The sequence below is a fragment of the Perca fluviatilis genome, chromosome 23, assembly GCF_010015445.1.
Source record: "Perca fluviatilis chromosome 23, GENO_Pfluv_1.0, whole genome shotgun sequence".
In the NCBI taxonomy this organism is placed as follows: domain Eukaryota; kingdom Metazoa; phylum Chordata; class Actinopteri; order Perciformes; family Percidae; genus Perca; species Perca fluviatilis.
This window is the reverse complement of record NC_053134.1, coordinates 11,124,527-11,144,205: the sequence shown is the minus strand read 5'-3', so window position 1 is coordinate 11,144,205 and position 19,679 is coordinate 11,124,527.

Genomic DNA, 19,679 nt, shown 5'->3' with positions numbered 1-19,679 from the left:
GACATATCGCCCCCTGCTGGCATTAATGATGAAGGTGGAGGTCAATGGCATTTGATTCAGGTAAGGTGGAGGACTCTAGGGATGGGTGATAATGGATACAATTTCTTACTTTAAAATGCAAGAAAAATATCCAGTATATTGTGACATGAGTTTGGTTGCAAATTCTATTGAGAAACAAAAATAATCATGTTGAAATTGCTGTTTTAGGTGATTTAGGTGAATTAAAACTCGGTACATTATCTCACTGATCCATTATTGGGTAACATTTGATTTTACAGGTCCCTAGATATCTTATAATTTCCCAAGACTGTTTTAATAATTTCCTAGAAAGTCTCAGAACAGTCTCAGAATTTTTCCCTATAATTAAGTTAAAATAACATAATTCTTTAAAGGGAACTTTGAGAGCCTATTAAGAAAAATGTGCCTACGAAGTAAAATTATGTTACTCCAATATTTGAGTAAAGCAACCCTGCTTGTTGATTTGTGATCTTTTCCACGATCGCCTGATAAAGCCAGAGATATTAAGAGGTATGACACTTTCTTTTTTTAAAGATTTTTTTTGGGGCTTTTTCCCTTTATTATATAGTGATAGTGGATAGACAGGAAAGGGGGAGAGATATGGGGGATGACACGCAGCAAAGAGCAGCAGGTCAGATTCGAACCCGTGCCGCTGCAGGACTCAGCTTACATGGGAACTCTCTTACTGGGTGAGCTAGAGACCGCTCCAGGTATGACACTTTCTAAAAGTTGACTCATTTTTAGCTTCTCACGTAGGGTTGTAACTAACAACTATTTTAATCTTTGATTAATCTGATGATGTTTTTTTCAATTAATTGATTCACTGTTGTCACAAAATGCCAAGAAAATAGTGTAAAATAACCAACACAAAGAGCCCAAGGTCACATATTTAAGTTATAAATATTCTCCCACCAACAATTCAAAACCCAAAGACATTACATTTACAATGATATCAAATAGACAAAAATGTATTTTCTGTCCATCAATTAATTGATTAGTTGTGTCAGCTCTAGTCACACCATATACAGTATATTGTCATATCGCCTAACCCTACTGGTCCTCACATTTTGCATGAATACTTGGCAAGTACACCGGTACACAAGGTACACAAGTTTGTCTCGGGTGGGAACACAGATTCAGGAGACAGGTGTTCTCCATAGCTGCAACCCACAATCTCTCTCTGCGATGACGTCTCTATTTCAGAGACAATCAGATATAGAAAGTTTGAGAAAGAAATAGGTGAGTCATTATCAAGCATTCTCTACACGGAGGTCTGCTGAATCCCGAAGAATAGAACGGAGCTGAACAGTCCCAATCACGTTGATGTGGACTTAATGAACGGTTTTAAATCCGTCTCCCAATCACGGCGCCTTAAGACCCTGAATCCTCGGCCTGAAGGACCCTACCTGCGCATATCTGGGGGTAACTTCATCAAAAGTTGATGGCGGAGCGGCCTGAGGTGGCTCATTGGTATGAGCATAGGGGTCTGTTCAGCGGCATTAAGCCCCAGCTAGTTCGTTAAGCAGCATGAGAGGGGAAGGATGAACATTGGTGCAGATAGACTGCCTTGATCAATGTAGATGAATGTTCTGCACTGCTGCATGAGAGGCTACAGGGATAAAATCTGAAGTGAATTAATGTATGTGCATTAAGGGTGTGCCTGTGTGGGCATAAAGAGAGCGAAAGAAGGAACATAAAAACAGAATTCAAGTGAAGAAGTCAGTGAGTGTGCAACAAGAAGGAATGGATAAACAAAGAAAGTATGAATCTCGAAGGTGTCTGTGTGAGGCTACCATAAATAAAAAGAAAAACAAATTTCAAATCAGTAAAAATGACTATAATACATAACATAGAGAACATATGCCTCCTTAAAGTAAGTGTACCATTTTTCTACGGTTTTCTTTCTGTTATGATGGCTATCAATTTGCGTTTTGGACTGCTGCTGAGATGTCGGCTGGGTACTTTTCTCGGATCTGATAAGCACAGCTCCACAAACAGCCAGGAAACACAATAGAGATAGCAAACTGGAGACACAACCTGACGCCTCTTCATCATCCAGACGATGACGATGAAGGGCGCTGTGATGATGTGTGGGGAGGAACTTCACTCATTTTAGTAGAAAGTAAGACACAGAAGTAGAGAGGGAGGGGAAAAAACACCTGTTCTGTCTGTCTCCCAGTCTGCCTGACTATGTCCCGAGGCGCTATCGTCTCCCTAAATAAGAACACCTTGAAAAATAAGGGAGGGTGCTGGGGGAGCAGGGACGCTGCTCGGAGCAAAGAAACATATCTGAAAGAGTCTATTGTTTCAGAGAGAAAGCTGCCTCACCAAATTGAAATGTGTACACAAAAACACCAGAGAGGGAGAATGTGTGTGTGCGGGAAGACTCGCAAAGCCAGGAGGAGGAAGTCAAGGAGGACCATCCGTCTTTAATATACTTGATTTGTGCCGGAAAAATCTCAAAGACAGATGCTAGAATATCATTTGAATGCATATGGGTGTTGACTGGCCTGGCAGACAAACAGGCTGGCACTTGTTGCTGGCCAAGCACAGAGTCCCAGGTCCCGATCACTACATTGTTTTCATTCCAGTCAGCCTGCTCCATTGTCAATCTGTTGTTGTTTTCTTTTACTGGATTTTTCGTTTTTTTAAACACCACTTTGCTTTTGTTTGTCTGTTAGCATTCTCCCCGCCTGAGGTAGAATGTGCTTAAGGTAGCGGTATTGGGATAATTGAGATTAATGTATGTGTAGCCCGCTGAGTCTACCGGTTTTCTTTGTGAGAGTAATAGAACAACAATGTAAAGACAAAGACAATATGACAGTGTCTGAAACAGAAGACATTGTCTGAGAGAATGACAATGAAAGCATATGAATAATGACACACTCAGAATCAGCCGCACACTAATTAAAAAAAAACACTTCTTTTTTTTTCAAAAGGAAAGGCATGTGCTGAATAGACAACAGAGAGACCAACGCATAACTGTTTATTATTATTATTATTATTATTGTTTATTGAAATTGTTAAGAGGATAACCCCTTGAGATGAAGCATCTCATTTTCGAGGGGGTCCTGTGAGTACAACTACTCCAAAAAAAGATCTAAAAGTTGCAAAACAAACAATAGCCTCTGCAGGTAGTCGTAGATCTTGGCTACAGAATGGAAGTAAGAAACAATCTGCAGGTTAGAGTAGAAGAATGTTTCAAGTCTTTGCCTCAAAGCTTCAATGACTGAATTAGATACGTGAGAATGAAATTCATTGTAAAGGGAATTCATTATTGCACGGATTGTTAAATCAATAACTAATGGCAGGTTATTAGGTTGCAGCCTGGGTAAAGTCTCGGTAACAAGTGTGCTGGTGCACAAACAACAGACCTAGCATTTGACAGCAGGGGAAAACTGCAAACAAAAACATCTGCTATTATTCAATTCCCAGTTGTGGCATATCTTGACCTGATGAAAGAGAAATGAATAAATCATTCTCCATTAAATGTCATTAGGCCTGTTAGAAAAATCTAATTCTACTAAAGTTCAGTGCCGGTTTACAAATTGAATGTAATAGCCCAGAATGCAAATGGTTTGGGCTGTTGTTTGTGTGAATGTGAGACGAAGCAAGAGAACAGTGTGGGAAAAAAAGAGAGAAAGAGGAAGAAAAACAAAATATGCGAGTGGAGGAAAAACCTTTAAGCGGCAGCATAATGGGCAACACTTACTCCTCACAGTTTTCATTCAGAAGTCTGAGGGGCTACAACGCCGGGGAATTGCCGATTGTCAAGGCTTTAAAAACTGATGGTTTCATTTCAGGAACAAAGAGGAGAGATGGGGGAAATGTAATTACCCAGCGAGAGCTGTGTGGGAGTTTACTGTTTGATAATTATCCCTTAAAGGCACGCTAAACTTTTCCTTAGCTATTTTTATAAAACTCCGCAGAGACATAGAAGTAGGAGAGGTCGCACCAGCTTCAGGAGGGAAGGTGGGGGTGCGGGGGGAGGAGAGATGAGATGCATGTGAAAGAGAGTAAGGATCAGATAAGTGCTGACTTGTTGGGCAGCTGAGAACACGAACGCTACAGAGAAGCACAATACGAAATAAAACAATGCATCACACAGCGGCACATCTTGGAGGACAAGTTATTGCCTTGCCAAGTCACAAAAATGTATCGACTTGTAATGGGTTCCATAAAAGTAAATGTTGGAGTTTTGTGAAGAAAAAAACAAACAATGAATGGGGGCATCAAAGCATTCAACATTTTTGGAAATGGATGACTGAAACATTTGATGGCCACTTTTCATTCCCTCAGCTCTCTTTACCATGCCATCTGTCTCTTTTATTGATGCACTCACACACATGCACACCATACACAGATACTGTATTTAGTGCACATACATAGTTAGCCCAATCTGTGTGCCCAGATTTACCACATGCCTTGTCCATCAAATTCTCCAGTATGAAATAGTAATTTGAACGCATTACCTTATGGAACGGCTGATAATAACAATGTTAACAAAAGGATAAACATTAAAATCCAATTGAAAACAAATATGGAGGAAAAGGTCACAGAGGTTCAGGTCTGTTTACACCAGAATCTCTGACTTTCCAGTGTTCTGCTCCAAAAGTCAAACTGGACACTTTCTCAACCAGTGAAAACACCATATGAATGTTTTTGAGCTAAAAACAAAACAAAACTGTATGACAGAGAATTAAGTGCAAAAATCCACGGTAGACACCGTAGACAGGTCTCTCTTTATAAGCATACAGGAATGTCACATTAACCAGAAGCAACTCGTTTCCATGCCACACAAAAGCTTTTCATCACAGTTGAAGCCGTTTCCACTTTTTCCACCCGCTCCCAAAATAAACTAAATAAGAATTGCTTTGATTTGTAACTGCTGGCATCTTTAGATCTTAGTCCTGGCAATACCCATTTATCTCAGGGGTGTAGCTCAAGTCCTGTGTAAACCCACGTTGCCTCCCTTGTGCCCAGAGTCATCAGCTTAACTTCTTTATCAGCAGCATTAATCTTGGTGATACACTCTAATTAATGGAGGATTGCCTGGTGCCATAAATATGGGTGGAGGTGGGCGAGGGAGACTCCTTGAACTGGTGCACAAAAATGCACGTACACAAAGACACAAAATTCCAATACACTGTGGGTGTACACAAAGCTACATACACAGAATGACTATGACCATTCTTCCATAATTTTCCAATACAGACTAATAGGAGACAGTTTAGTTCTAAGGGTCACCCATAAGCCAGAAAAAAAAATAGATTTGGGATGTGAATGTGTGTGTTATTGTCAGTGTCACTCTGTGTGTGTTTTTCCATTTGCTTGCAGGATGCTGTTCCATTACGCCAGGGAGCCAATTAGTGCCCCTCAGTTTGACGCCCGTCTCGTCAGGACCAGCGTGCTCATACATGTCAATTGCGGTCTTTAACTGCCACTGAGGTTTTAGCTGCCTCATTACAGTAAGATGCATGCAACATGCAACTAACAACCAGGAGGCGGATATGGCAAAATCTCAGTCACCCACCCACTCTCCCATGTCACAACCTCTTCTCTCTCTGTCTTACTCCTTCGCTTGCTCCTATCAGCCTAGAGTTAGTAAGTAACGCCCCAAAGGAATGACCTTCCAGTGAAAGCTGATCCATCTAATTGAAAGAAGGGAGGAAGCCGCCACTTAGAAAACAATACTAAGTTCCGGTCATCTGGGAACAATCATATAAGAGACTTGAGCAGCAGCTAGTAAGAAGTGTCCATTTATATTCTCCGACAAAACCGGATATGCTCTGTCACATTGCCACGTCTTGGAGATCTTGGTAAGGAAACAACAGATGAGTGCAATCAAGCTGTGCTCCATATTGGCAGGAAACACATGCAACATCAGCAAAATACTGCAAGTAGAGAGAGCAGAGGGGCAATGGGGAGAAAATATATTGGGGAAGTAGAGAGGCAACAATGGCAGACTTTAATAAAAGGGGGAAAGAAATTGTAAAAAAAGAAATACAAGACCAGGGATAAAAAGGAGATGACCTAAAGAGAATTCAGAAAGGGTATAAAGGAGGGAGTGTTCAGAGTTTAAATACAATGAAATCTGCAGTGAGATAGTTTTCTTAGCAATCTATTTTCCAGTCAGTCTTTCAAGTCTCTGCCTCAGAAAATAAGGTAGAACAGAATTGTACCAACTGGAGTCCAAAAGTTGCCTGGGTAATCATTAGAGCTACAAAAAAAATTGCATTTGCAGCGTTAAAATGGACTGAAGTATTGACAAGGGTGGTCATAGTTGTTTCTAGAGTGAAGTGGCTGTAAGAAATGATAAGAAATGTAGCTTTGTGCCCATCATGTGAAATAATATACCCAAAAACATGAGAAGACACAAATCAATATAAGAGCTGAAGCAAAGAACATGTCCCCAACAGTGGTGAACATTTAAGAAAAAAAACTTGGGCAAGCTGCTGCCCTCTGAGCTACTACAGTAAGTAATCCCAGTCTTGCAGGGGCTAACTCTCATCCTGAGTTCATCACACTCAAAGCCACTCATATGCATTTTGGAGGTGACAATCTGACGAAGCCAGAAGTACAACATCATCGGGAAACAACAGAGATGCCACCTTAATGTCATTCAACTGGACACTGTCCACACCTCAGCAGTATTTTTGATATCCTGTGCATAAACATCATCAAACATAAAAGGTGTCGAAGAGGCATACCCTTGGCCGGTGCCCACATTCAACATGCTTGATATGCCAGATGCAGCTCTTGCTTAGGGTGTACAGCAAACACCAGCAACCACTGCACCTATGTTCATGCAGAACACCTAAGGGACCACGGACACAAAACTCATGTAGACTTGTTTCCCATGATATCTCATGTGGAGGTAAGAAGATAAAAGTTTCCGGAAAAGAATCAGACTTTTCCACTTGTTTGAGGCAAAAACAAACAAAAAAAACACACAATTTGAAGATTAAATTGGAAAGAAAAAAAGAATTGGACGAAGAAAATATTTTAATAATGATTCTGAAGGGATTTATGCAAACATTCTGGTCACTGGAAGTAGAAAAAGAGGGAGGGAAAGAGAGACATGGAGGAAGAGAGAAAGTCCTAGAGCACTGATGGGGAAGGTCAGCGAAATGCAGGCAGATGTTAGGAGATGTCCCAGAAGTATTCTCTTTGCTGCAGTGTGTGATTCTCTCACACCAAGCACAGAGTGCACAACAATAACAGATCGCACACAAAAAATACTCAGATGGAGGCAGAGCTCAGCTATCAATGAAGTGCACGCATTCATGTTAATTTGGCTTGCAGATGTAACACATTTGCATACTTGTTTATGTAGTGTATATGGGCGCAAACATGGGTTATTCATACAAACATAGACACAAAGAGCGGCCTCATTTGCATCACGTTATCATCTGCCTGTCATTGCTCAACTTGCTGAACTCCAGGCCCAGTCAGGGAACTTTGGGAGGATTGCATAAGACTTGTGTTGCTGTATTATTTCACTCTGCTGCTTATAATACAGAACGCATCTCTCACTGCCTCCAGACTGCCACAGAAACCTGCACACACACACACACACCTGCAACGCTATGTCGGTCCACCCAAGGACACTCCGCATGTCAGCTCTGATTAAGCCTGCACTCAGCCCATAGAATAGAGTTCTTGGGTGGGGGGAGAGGTGTGGGGGAAATAAGCGACTTGGGTCCAGTAATAAATCGCTGCAGGCAGCCTGGGCTCTTCAGAGCCATGGCCCAGCCGACCCCCAACAGATGCCGGCTGGTTTGGCCTGCCAGTTGCGTCCCGGGCCTGTGGGCCAGCACCATCATGAGCGATGGCCGTGGTCCAAAGCAGGGGTCTGCCGCCACAGGCGCAGGTGTAGACATCGTTAACATCCAATAAGAAGAGAGCGGAGCCCTGCGGGTGGGGCAAAGTGATATTGATGGAGGCTCGGCTGCTGTTGCCTGGTTCACTGAGCAAATATAAGAATAAATATGGCCTTTTGCATAGAATGCATCTTTCATTAATATTAACCAACAGCGTCAATGGTGCAAGAGAGCGTCTATTAACAGCAGTCACTACAGGTTGACAACCGCCGTCTGTTTGTAGTTTTATTTGTGGCTGTTGTTGACGGTTTTACTACTCTCCCTGTCCTCTTTCAGATGACGTAGCTGGTTTGCAAAGCATGATCCAATATATTCTTCTCCTGCCAAGTCACCAAAGTCAATTATGTTTGTTGTTTATTTGGACGTTGGAAGATTATGTGACCATTTGCCAAGCTTGAGACATAATCAGCTGCAAATTAATCCTGTGAGGATTCATATTGTTTTGGCACACACTTTTTCCCCCTCAATGTGTCCGTATTGCCAGAAAATTGAGTAGTTGTGTGAAATAAAAAACAAGCATCTGAGACTAGACAACAAAGGATAAACAAGGCTGGATATAAACTAAATGATTTGGTGACTAGCCAGCTATCCATCCATGAATTAGCTTTTCTAGGCATCTAACCTTTCTAACCAATTCTACAAATACAGTCTCTTCCTTGTGTGTAAATAATCCTCATGTCACATGTTCGAGTCCGACACAAAGCCTCCCTATGCTGCAGCCCAGTTCTCCACAAAGGCCCAACCCCATGACTGTAAGCGCCTTCAGGCCAGTGACAGGCAAGCTGGGTGCCTCATAGGTTAAAGCTTCAAATTCTGTAGTTTCCTGGAATTTATTAAAGTAGCAGACACATCTGGTAGATTCAATCTGGGAGTTCAGGCTCTTAGGTCAGTTATGGGGTTTTGTCCAGAGGCAGAACAATGAGTGGTGTCTGAGCTAGATCTAGACATGAATCAGGCGTGCAGAAGTGCATTATATGCTCCTCACAACAAAACATTCACTTCCCTGCTGATTTTCCTGAATCACCATGATGATCCACACCAGCCGTCTATCTGTTTCTCAAAAGGAACCTCCTGTGGTGCTCAGCGCTCTCTCCTATGAGCTGTTTGAGTCCATTGAGGGGATTCCCCTTAATCTGCTGTGTTTGTAGATAGCATTGTTGCAGCCACTAACTTGGAGTTGTTCTTTCTATTCTTAAAACAGCTTGGGCTCGGTTAAGAATTTTAGTTAATCTGGGCCTGTAAAGCCTTGAATGCTGGGCAAAACAAATAAACTTGAATGTTAGGTCCAGGATGGTGCGGCTCAGTGATTTTCTTTTCTCTTTGCCTCATGTGGCGTAGACGGAGGGGAATCTAGAGCATGGGTTTTTGAAAGTTGGATTGATGAACAATGTAAAGGCATGTACTTTTGCATACAATATATTTATAAGCCAGAGGTCAGGTCTGACCTCTGTTGGTCAGTGTTAGAAATATTGCAGCATGCTTCTTGCTACATATAGCTAGCATGCTGCATTGAATAATGGTGTATCAGTGTGCCTCCAGATGGCTAAAACAAATACATTTTAACTCTTCTTTAATTTAATAAGGAAGTAGCGGTAATAGTTTGCTTACATTGAAAAAAATACATCTGTAATTTTGACATCTACGCATATGTACTCTGTCATGCGTATGTGCTGTCAGCCTTGAGTGCTCTTATCTTCCCTCTTCTGTTCGCAGTATTTTCCTATTCATTAGGACTTGTACACAAAGACTGTGGTGCCATCTCTGCCCTCCCAGCAGATTCTTTCATCCCTCCCCCGGCAGTGACTGGCAGCACGCTGAGCCCCCGGTGAGTCTGGTAGCAACTTGTTAAGTTTGCTACAAGGTTTCACCGCATACCTCATTAGCCATTCACGATCATCCGGTGGCCTCACTTCACCGCGCACATTGATGCTACATGGCGGAGGCTGCCGCTTGGTTTCTCACTGATTTCTTTCTGCTGTTCTGGGACACACTTTGCCCTTGCTATATTGACACTCCAATACTAATGAGCAAGCATTGGCTGTCATATCTTAGTTCAAGCACCTGTAAACCTTGGCGTAAGGACACAGGGAAAACACAGCGCCTGGAGGACTGTCCTTAACACCTCAAGTGTTCTGGATAATACTAATTAGTTTGTAAAGGACGAATCATTTAAGAATAATGAAACATTCACTTTAATTAGGTTGCATTTATTTAGCCAGTTCAAAGAAAAAAGGCTTTTGTGTAACTTATAATCAATGTACAGGAAAGCCCATGCACACATGTATTCATTACATTTCAGAAGGCACGTGTCAAGAAAAGCCTTCATAACATAATATGTATGCATATGATAAATGTGCGTAGACACTGGTGTGTGCGCTAGTACATGTTCACACATGAATTAATCATTTTTCTAATGATTAGCTAATCTGGTATGGCTTTCTAATTAAAATTATAATTAAAAGTACCATAATAATACAAAACATGAGAAACTGTCATCGACTTGATTTATTTGTAATCAATCAATATTTGCTAGCATTATTCCGGTCTGCAACCACTGCCCACATTACTGTATGTTGAAGCATTTGGCACTGTGTAGGCTGCATCCCTATTGTCCACAGTCTAAGGTCAGCTGCTAATAGAGCCATTTCAGTAATTGAGCAAACATTGTGCCTTCACAGCATAGTGGTGTTTACATCTACCATATTTGCAGTAACGTATGATTATGTCCTTCACACATCCTGATCAATTTGTCTCATTCAAGTTAAATAGCAGCATCGTATAGATGTTTCTGGAGGGACAGATAAATCACTGGTTGAAATTTCCTGAGCATCTGCATTTTTTTGTGTGAGTTTTGGGGGTGGCGAGGCTGGCAGGCACACGCTGAGAAGGATGAGTAATGACGCCGAATCAAGACGCGGAGGAAGTAAACACACTGGGCTGTTGTTTCTATTGGACATTTCACCCTGGGGCTGTCGTCACAGCAACCCTTTCTCCTAAAATTTATTATGGTCTGCCTGTACCTCCTACTGCAAAAGCAAAATAATTTTAAACCAAGGGTCCTCAGAAACTGCTCTTTGCATGCATTTTTCTTTCCTCTGGCTCTTTGTCTCTGTCTTTCTCCCTCCTCCCTCGCCAGGTATGGACTAAGTGGTTGCTGTCAATTGAAACGCATTGTTTCATGCTACACACAGATCCATGGGGTGCCTTGCCCCTGACAAAGGCCAGCTGAGATGAGCACACAGTCCCATCTTTACAACTCACCCTTAATATGCATGATGCATGAGCTTACCATCCCTAACACTACACTCTAAAAGCCAGAAGACAGAGTCCAGCCACTTTATTTTCTGGCCCTTCTTATACAGCTGGGTCAAGCTACGGGGGCTGGCCCATGGCCCAAGTCTCAGGGATGAAGCTAAGCCCGGGCACATTCCCAGCCAGGCCACCTGCCAGCAGGCCCCACAATCCAAGGCAGTGGATGGATGGAGAGCTTTCTCCCTCCTACTCTATCCCTACCATCTTTTTTTCTTGGATTTAAAGGTTATCTGCAGCCATCCTGTCTGGTGCCTCTGGCGTGAGTTGGAGAGAGCGGCCGGCCCACCACAGGTGTGAGCGCTGCCGATAAGCAAAGGAAGGCTAGGCGAGGAGGCAATGAGTGAGGGGCGGGGCAGAGGGTGGCAAAGAGATATGGAGGTTCATCGTGGGCCGAGACTGACCTTCATTCACAATATTGTACACAGATGGAGTGCTCCTGGGATGAAAAAACAAAAGGGATTGTTACGCATAGCCAAACCATATAGCTGTAATCTTCCCTACTCAGCAAGGCTGCTTTCGTTTTTTGTTTTTTTAAAAGGGAGAGCGAGAATGAGAGAGCAACAGAAACAGAGAGACAAAGGGTGGTAGTGGCACTGGTTGAGCGAGAGACAGTACATGTAGCTACAGAATAAAGTATTCATCATGGAGCATTTTAGAGAACATCGAAAATGAACTTGGCCTCAAAATGTTTTTTTAAGGGCTGTACTAAAGTGAGGGATTAGGATCAGGGATATCATCTGTTCTTCCAGCTTTACAAAGTGAAAACACAGCCAGGGCTGGGACAGAGCGGCCAATCCCAGAGCTCACTAGCTCACTTACAGTGTGTGTAGCTCCTCCATTAATAACTAATAGGTGGAACATTAGGGGGAAATGGTGAGTATATCTTGAGGGCTTACATTAGCCTGGTGTACAGCATCTCCTTATCTGGGTGTAGGACGAGAGAGAGAGAGAGACGGGATGCGTTGTCCTCTCTTTGACTTTCTTCCTCCATTAACCGCCCTGGGAGGATAATTCGAGTGCCACTAAAAGTGCACAGAAACAGCACAGATGTATGCAGACTGCTGAGCATAAGCACATGTGCTTTCAACAAAGCAAAAGTCTACCCGTTGAGTACCCATTAAACAGTCCTCTATATACATGTGATCACATGTGCTGGCATTTGCATATATGCAAATAACATGTGGCTGACTACATCCATGTACATATAAACACATGCACAGACATGTGCATATTGTGCATAAATAACGCATAACCAGAACAGTCATACCACCACATCATCTGCATACATGAAAACTAGTTAGAGGTTGTGTTGCCATTGTAATATTAATTCTGATTCCAACCAGCAGCCATATTGAGTGCCTTGTTTCCAATTTGACTCTTAATGCATTGCACTCGACTTGTCAATATCAGGAGCTACAAGATAATATGCAGGCTACCCTGTTACTCATTATCCACATAATGAAATACATTATTTGTATCTTCTTCTTGGGCTTCAATTGTTCCAGTGCCATACTATTTCAAGTCATTTAGGAGTCCACATTGAATACTGTGAGGGTTAAAGATGGTATTGAAACCTACAAAAAAATGAATGTAATAAATATTAATTATAATTGCACTGCAGTCAAGTTTCATTCAGTAGAGAGCAGTAACACAATTATTTTATTATTAAAATGTTTCCTAAAACATCACCTACAGTGTCAGTGGTGAAAAAGTTATAAATAAAAATTATTCTTGAATCAACACTTCTGCTACACGGCGTGGTTTATGCAGCATTGGGAGAGCTACTACTGCTTTTTGGTATGAAATGTGCATAATTATCATAATAACTAATGATGATTCATGGATTGCTTTTCAGAGATCAGTGATGCACACAGATTGTATAGTGATTGGGGAGGGGAGTTGCCCCTGTGCATTCAACTAGAGTGCAACCGTTTTTGAAACACAACACCTAGAGCATACCAAACACATATGTATACACACACACATGCACAGAGAAAGAGAGAGAACCGCTCTTCTATGTCTCTGGCTAATTTCAGACTCTGGCTACACAAACATCATTAATCAAGCTGACTAAGATTAGTCACAAGCAAGCTCCCCTACTTGTTTATTATAATTAAATCGATGTATGTGCCATTGCAGGCATGGACCCGAACTATTGCAGAGGCGGCTATACTCACTACAAAAAGATGGGCTGAAAAAGAAATAAAAAAATAAGGGAAAGCTAGAAAATGAGAAAAGGAGAAATATGTGATGGAGGTAAAGTTTAGGCCGGGAGGTGGCTGCGCATGGGCAAAACTGGATATGAGTTAAGGCTCGCAGATTGGAGAAGGAGGTGAGAGGTGCCTTTTGTTGTTCTGTACTTTATAGATAACCTTGGCTACATCTGCAAAAAGGGGTCCACATGGAAAGGTTCTATTCAATGCAGTTCAGATTGTATAACCTACCCATTCACAGTCTCACAGCACAGCAGAAAACATCTCACAAAAGAAAGAAAACATGACGGAAAAGCAAGCTGGGGGCCCAAAAAAAAGAGAGAGAAAAGAAATATCCTTTCAGGAGCTAAGCACATTTAAGTAAACACTCCCCTGTGTGAGCTCCACAGGCCAACTGAAACCTTAGATTGTGTATTTCTTTTTCTGTATTTTTTTTTCTCACATTGTGTCTGGGGTCCTCTCTGTGACCGTCAGGAAATAAAATTGTACAGCACACTGGCTTTCTCACGGAACCACTGTGTGCTCAGTGAGTAGATGGAGAGCGCCGCTCCACCTCTCTTTACATATCCAAGAGAGGTGTAGAATGTGGAGGGTAGAGAAGCTGGTTGAGTGTGCAGCCATGCAGGAAGGCAGATATTTGATTTGTACCAGATACTGGGGGAGCACACAAGAGATAAAGGGAGAATTTCTTGTAGATAACGTGACATGGTAATGGCTCATAAAGAGAAAGTAAATTGGGAGGATAAGGTTTACAACCATAGTGGATTGGGCAGTAGAGGGCCAGAGGAAGGAGCAGCAGAATGACAGTGTGTTGGGACTCATATCGGGGCAGCACTTATGGATACCAGGTCTGCCATAAACTCTTTTCTGCCATAAAAAGGCTTTTTCTGTGAGGGATTTTGATAACGGGTGCTGAATGTTTTATGTACAGGAAATTGTGGCGATACTCCAAAATCTGCTCAAGTTACTACAGTTTAACCAGCTTTAGGGAATGAGCCTGCGGATACAAAACTAGCTATGTCAATTTAACTTTGATGATCTGAAAATTCCTGTTTCAATTACGGTTTCAACAGAACACATGTATTAAATCTAGACATACAGCAAAATTGGACTGCAGATAAGGTGGCTGGAATGACTGCCATTTGAATGGAGGAACGAGAGAGGTGAACCACCTGCATGGTGAATAAAACATGAGAATACCAATAGGGCTGCACCCACCAAAATGAGACAACTATGTCTTTGTACTGCATCAACCCTTGACCTCGTCGTCAAATTGGTTGACATCCCACACTCCGCACACACCTGGCAAGGGTAGTGAGGCTTGTGATTATATGGGCTCCCATTTACATTGCTGGTGGCAAGCATAGCACTTATCTCAAAACGAACATCACATTTCCTTTTAACTGTGTTGTCGCAAAGAGGCTGTAGCTGCTTGTGCTCTCTCTCTCTCTCTCTGAAGTTTTGCAAATGCTTTAATATATAACAAGACAGTTAGAAGCCAAAAACTACCCTTAGCAGCTTTTATTTGCAAAGTATTAATGGTTTCTGTCTCGTGCTGTTAGCAATCCAGCTGATGTCTTGTGGAATGCAAATACAGTGCAACAGCCAACAAGGGTAGCCAGTGTTCTCAGGGAGGTTCTCACTTGTTCACAGTACCTATACCGAATGTGGCAATGATTTATTGATGTTAAAATGCTACATGTAATACATCGCAAAATACAGGTTAAAATGACATTACCAAATGGATATCCAGGTGGAATACAGAAAAATACTTGCCCACCACCGCAGAGACACAGAATCTCTTGACAAAGACACCCCTAAGGAATCACAATCACTACATTTAGAAGAAAATAATTGACATCAAACTGGCCTGTATGTTTGTTTGTTTTGCACTGTCACTTCGTTTAGTTCAGATTCAGTGTGCAGAGAGAAACAGAGATGTGGTAATGGACCCCCAACGGACAGCTGAGAGGACTCACAGGAGAATATGCTTACTGCTTTCAATTAGATACTGCCAAGTGGAGCTTGGTGTGCAGATTCCAAGCTCTGGGCGTCGTATGAGGGCCCTTGGCAGGCTGCTCAGCTGCACCCAGCCCATGATCAAGAGGCCAAGCTCTGCCATAAAATACCACAGAAGCAGGCTTGGCTAGAGCTCCCAAATCTAACTCTAGGAAGTGGAAAGCCTGCCCAAGGCAGTGAGAGTTACAGGCTTTTCTCATCGCCAGCATCCATGCACATGCCATGGCTGCGGTAATGGTGTTAATCAGATGCTGCTTTGGAGGAGAGGATGAGTCATGTGCTTTGTGGGTGTTTGAAGAGAGATGTTCCTGGGTCAAAGTAGGTCACGGGGTAAATGGCTGTGTATTTTATCTTATGGGTATTAGGACTACATCCCTTATATGCTGATGGATGGCTGATGTCAGCTCATTAGTGGTGCTACCTTCGCAAAGTCATCAGTCCATGTAGGTGCAGCAGTGCTCATTGGTGTTACAGGGGGCAGAATGAAAGAGGGATACGATAATATTGGGATAAAGTGCTAAAGTTTACCAACGCGTTAACATATGCACTGTATGCATTGTTGTAGGCAATGTCACAATGATTCAAGTTATATAATTTATTTCCAAATTGGACACTGCTGTGTTGTTGCGATTACACATAAAAGGAAAACGCTGATTAAACGATTGGAAAAAACATGATGAATGCAGATGCTTCCATACAGTGTCTGATGTACCTATTTCAAGAATGCTACAGTAAAAAGGCAGGTTTATTGTATTACTTACTAACAGTGTCTCTCATAACTATTTGAGAACTTGGTTTTGCACAACCAACATTACAAAACCAAATAAATCCAAACAGGCTTTAAGTGACCTGGCTGGTTGTATAAGCGCCCTTGGGGTTTTCTGCACGAAAACACAGTCTGGTTTATATCTCTATTTTTATACTTGTTAATTGGATTGCAATTCCAAGCATACATACAGAGGTAACCTTTTAGCGGTGATAAGGTTAACACACTGTTGGTCTTCGTAATGAAGGCTTAAATAAGCACAAGTTCCGCTACCAGGGTTGTCAAGGAGGTGGGGGCCACTGAGAGAAAACCATGACACATTTTCTCAAGAGCAATAGAGAGAGAGGGAGAGAGAAATTGATAGCACGCAGAAGCGGCAGCTCTCATTCTATAATGGAACGCTGTGGCGGGTGGCATACCACACGTTGTACTGGTTGCCTGGAGCACCATGGCAACAGGGAGAGAGAAGGATTGAGAGAGGTGGAGGTTCAAGGACTTCACTTGTTCCAGCATCATTTTAATTACTTTAGGCGCCGGCATTTAGTGAAACAGATGCATTCTGGAGCTCCAGCAACAACTGGGAGAAACCCCCAGAGATTCTGGTGCTTGAGAGTTTCATCCCTCCACGCCGGCGTTAGCCGTTGCCTGAGGCAACACGCCGTCCATCCGCACATACGTCTGTATGTCGATCCATCAGTACATTCATCCGTCCGTCCATACATCCCATTCTCGTGAACGCTGTGTCTCAGGAACGCCTTGGAGGAATTTCTTCAAATTTGGCACAAATGTCCACTTGAACTCAAGGATAAACTGAGTAGATTTTGGAGGTCAAAGGCCAAAGTCACCGTTACCTCACAAAACACGTTTTTGGTCAAAACTCGATAATTAATATGCTAACTATGACACATTTTCACATAAGTGATGACATTTTCTATTCAGAATCTCAAAGGACAACTTGTGACATCATAATATTCTGCAAAAACACTTTTCTGGACATTTTTCATCGCCAAAACTCAGGATCAGAAGGGGAAATTGTGACTATATTTCACATTTGGTCGGATACTGAATTGGTGACCCTAATCTTGGCCCATAAGGCACACTAATTAACATACAGCAGAACAACAACAAAAAAGCTTAACAAAGTCAAGTCAAATAAATGTATCGATTTATATATCCCTACATCACAAATCAAAAGAATGCCTCAATGGGCATCACAATATGTGCAGCAAACAACATCCTCTATTTTTAGACCCTTGATTCAGATGAGGAACAACTCCCAGGCTTTGATCTTGTCCTTCATCCTTCTCTCTGCAACAATCTGCCACAGCTTGTTGTAGAGACGGTGAGAAGGGTCATCCAATATGGCTTTGATTTTGTCTGTTTTCCTCCTCTTTGCCATTGCCTTCACACTGTCCAGTTCCAACCTGATCACCTGCTGGCCTTCCTTAACGTGTTGGGACTGTTGACCTCCAAGCTTTGATGCCACCACCCCAGCACATCACCGCGAAGAACAGAGCACTGGCTACTACAGACTGATAGAAGATTTGCAGGAGCTTGATGCACACACTGAAGGATCTGAGTCTCCTCACGAAGAACACTCAGCGCTTTTCTTTCCTGAAGAGGATTTTGGTCCAGTCCAGTTTTTTACAAACTGGACTTGTATGAGTCCAACTTCTTCACTTCCATTCTCTGGATGACAACCAGAACAGGGGGCCTCCTGTTTCTCTGTTAGTCCACCACAAGCTAATTGGTTTTGCTGATATTGAGTTTTAGGTGATTATTGTTGTATGTTTCTCATTTGAAAATATTCAGCCGAATCATACATATAAATGTTTATACATTTTCCGTTTTGCCAAAAATACACTTAATACCTTTTTTTTTTTTAATTCCTTCAAAGTTTTCACTACATATATTACATGAGTCTGGACAGACATGGATGTAAACTGCAACATGATTTGTTGGCGGAGGCATACAACTGGGTTAGGTTTTTTTTTTTTTTTTTAAAAGCCTTTCTCCCCTATCATCTTTGTGAAATTACTGCAAAAATTGGAAATACAGAAAGATTAGAGAAGCAGACTGATAATGAGAGAGGAAGACAGAGACAGGGAGAAGGAGAAGAGAAAAAAGCAGCACGAGAAAGACGAATGAGAACAGAGATGAGGCAAAGCGAACACAGATAGAGATCGACAGTATAGGAGATACAAGCTGTTTGAAGGAGGTTTGTAAGAGATATGAGGAGAAAGGACCAAGGGAAAAAGGATTGGGGGTGATTTGTAGGGATATAAAAGCTTCAGTATTCCATATAGATACACACACACACACACACACACACACACACACACACACACACACACACACACACACACACACCGAGAAAGAGACAAAAAGTAATTATTTGGAGGATGCAAGGATCAAGAAGAGTTTTGCTTTACTTTGTCTGGCAGCTACCAGAGATGTGGCACATATAGCGTCAGTGTTCGCAACCTGCTTAAATGCATATGCATATCTGTATGTGTATTTTTGTACATCTGTTTGCGCGTGTAGGTCTGTGTGTGAGAATATAGCAACGAAAGCGCCCTTTTCTCCTGATGCCATGGCTAACACGATCAGCACTCATTAAGAGCTCTCCAGAGCTCAGGCACCTCACAGACAGAAACCCTCTCCAAAAGACAGCCCCCGAAACCCAGTAAACACACATGGCTTCCTGCCTGTAAGCCTCTTCTCCAGTGTAAACAAACTGGCATCCACTTAAAGCACTGGCAAGGTTATTTATATAAAATGTAATCGACAAAAAAAATGAAACCAAATGGTTCTCTCTGCCCAAAAACCTCCTAAAAAAGTTTAATTTCTTCCTCATCATTCAGATCATGACTGAAAATGTATAGTTTGTGATTTACATATCATTGGTTTTACAGTATTCAAGTATTCCTGATGAGCATACAGTATTTAAGGTTTGGCTTTAAGAAGAAATCTATCATCATTTCATCACCTTCTCAGAATTGATTTTTGTAGGTTTGTAACTATCAGATTATAGTGCCACTATTTCTGTAACATACTGTAAACCATTACTGCCCAAAACAGTCCAATGATAATCCTACACCATATTCCTTCAGGGAATATTGGTCTACCTTAAAATCCCAAATTCATGTTGTCGCATAGAGTACTTTAGCCTAGCTTCTGCTGATGGTGGAAGAAGCAAAAAAGATATCAGGAAAGGAGCAATTTAGATAGAGAAAGGCTGCTTTTTAATAAGAGGTCATATGTGCAAATCGCATCTGCTAGACAAGCCTGATAATGTGCTACGACAAGCTAATCCATTACACCTATGGACGTTACATCTGATGCAGTGCTGTAATCTGCTGCGCGAGAGGAGGCGACGGAGCACATCGGAGGTATACAATTGTCCTTGTCCGCGTCATGTTTCTTTCTTAGCGTAGCAGGGGAAGTATTTAGATCCCCAGGGATACA